This window comes from Octodon degus, unplaced genomic scaffold, assembly GCF_000260255.1.
Source record: "Octodon degus isolate 3935 unplaced genomic scaffold, OctDeg1.0 scaffold00103, whole genome shotgun sequence".
NCBI lineage: Eukaryota > Metazoa > Chordata > Mammalia > Rodentia > Octodontidae > Octodon > Octodon degus.
The window spans coordinates 5,290,713-5,293,313 of record NW_004524679.1 but is presented as its reverse complement, the minus strand read 5'-3'; positions in this window follow the sequence as shown (position 1 = coordinate 5,293,313).

Here is a 2,601-nt window from a genome sequence, read left to right as displayed (position 1 = left end):
TTCTCCATTCTATTTTGTTGCTTGTACCATGCTGATTTTATCACAGTATCCTTGTAGTATGATTTCAACTCAGGAATTGTAATGCCTCCTGCCTTGTCTTTATTGCCTAGGATTGCCTTGGCTATTCTAGGTCTTTTCTGGTTCCAAATAAATTTCAGGAATGTTTTCTCTAGCTCTGTGAGGCATGTTGGTGGTAGTTTGATTGGGATTGTATTAGGAATGTACAGCAATTTTGGGAGTATGTCCATCTTCACAATGTTGGTTCTTCCTATCCAGGAGCATGGAATATCTTTCCATTTTCTGAAATCCTCTGTGATCTCTTTTTTAAGAGTGCTGTAATTTTACTTGAAAAGATCTTTGACTTGTTAAACTAGATTAAATCCAAGGTATTCCATTTTCCTTGGTGCTTTTTTTAAAAGGTATTGTTTTTCTAATTTACCTGTCAGTTTGTTTCTTATCTGTGTAGAGGAATACTATTGACTTTTGGGTATTCACTTTGTAGCCTGTTATGCTACTGAATTTCTGTATTAATTCTAGTAGCTTCTTGGTGGAGTTTTTTGGGTCTTCCAAATAAAGTATCATGTCATCTGCAAATAATGATAACCTAATTTCTCCTTTAAGTATTCTCATTCCTTTTACTTCTTTCTCTTCTCTAATTGCTCTTGCTGTTGATTCCAAATCTAAAGTGAATAGGAGTGATGATAGAAGACAACCTTGTCTTGTACCAGGTCTAAGAGTGAAAGATTTCAGTTGTTCCCCATTTAGAATTATGTTAGCGGTTGGGGTTTCATAAATGGCTTTGACCAGATTGAAGTAGAGGCCATATATTTTTTTCTGTAGGACTCTGAACATGAATGAGTGTTGGACTGTGTCAAAAGCCTTTTCTGCATCAATTGAGAGTATCATGTGATTTTTCATTTCCACTCTATTGATATAGTGTATTACATTTATAAATTCTTGAATATTGAACCGTCCTTGAATCTCTGGGATGAATCCAACCTGTTCATGGTGTATGATCTATTTGATGACTTGCTGTATTCTATTTGCTAGGATTTTATTGAGGATTTTGACGTCTATGTTCATGCGGGAGATTGGACTGTAGTTCTCTTTCTTAGTTGCCTCTTTCCGTGGTTTTGATATCAGTATAATACTTGCCTCCAGGAATGATTTTGGGAGGATTGTTTCCTTTTCCATTTCATTGAAGATTTTGAGGAGTATAGGGACTACATTTTCTGTACATTTCTTGGAGCATTCAACTGTGAAACCATCCGGACCTGAACTTTTCTTTGTTGGTAGGTTTTTTAATACATCTCCTATTTCAATGTTATTGGGCTATTGAGTGTGGCTATATCTTGTTGATTCATTTGTGGTAATTTGTACCTTCCTAGGAATCTGTCCATTTCTTCAGTGTGTTCTATTCTGTGAGAGCAAAGATTCTCAAAGTACCAATTGATAATCTTCTGAATTTCCACTGGGTCTGTGGTAATTACACCCTTTTCGTTCCTTATTGCCTGTATCTGAATTTTATCTTTCCCCTTTTTGATGAGGGAAAAATTTAATCTTTCAAAGAACGAGCTTTTTGTTTCATTAATTTCTTGAACTGTTTTCTTAGTCTCAAATGAATTAATTACTGTTTTAATCTTTATGATTTCTTCCCGTCTATGGCCTCTGGGTTTGGTTTGCTCTTCCTTTTCTAGTTGTTGAAGGTGCAGCATTATGGTATTTATTTGTTCCCGTTCTGTTTTCCTAATGTGTCAGTTCACAGCTATGAATTTCCCTCTGAGAACTGCTTCTTTCGTATTCCATACATTCCGATAATTTGTGCTTGAATTTTCATTGAATTGTAGATATTGCTGAATTTCTTGTTTAATTTTATCTGTGACCCATTGCTTGATGAGTAGGGTATCATTATTTTTCATGTACTTAGGGTATTTTTTGACTTCTCTTGTCATTTGTTTCCAGTTTCATTGCACTGTGGTCAAATAATATGCATGAGATTATTTCTGTTTTCTTGCATATACTTAAGCATGACCTATGGACCAGTATGTGGTCTATTTTAGAAAATGACCCATGTGCAGCTGAGAAAAATATGTATTCAGCTGTGTTTGGGTGGAACACTCTGTGTATGTCCAACAAGCCCATTTGTTTTAAGCTCTGGATCAGTTTTGTTTTTATTTGCTAATTTTTTGTCTGGTTGACCTATCTTTTTGGGATAAGGTTGTGCTATGTTCACCTGTTAAGATGGTGGTACTGGATGTTAGATTTTTCATGTCCATTAGGATTTCCTTTATATAGTTGGGTGCTCCTTTGTTTTGTGGATACATATTCATGACTGTAACCTCTTCCTCTTGAATTTTTCACCTGAACAGTATATACTGGCCTTCTTTATTTCACTTGATCATTCTTGGTTTGAAGTTGAGACTGTCTGAGGATAGGATTGCTATCCCTGCTTTTTTCCGAGGGGCTGGGTCATGTAGTATTTTTTTTTCCATCCTTTGACTTTCAGCCGATGAATGTCTTTATGAGTAGAATGTGTTTCTTGTATAGACCATATTGTTGGTTTTTGTTTCTTAATCCACTGTGCCAGTCTATTTCTCTTAA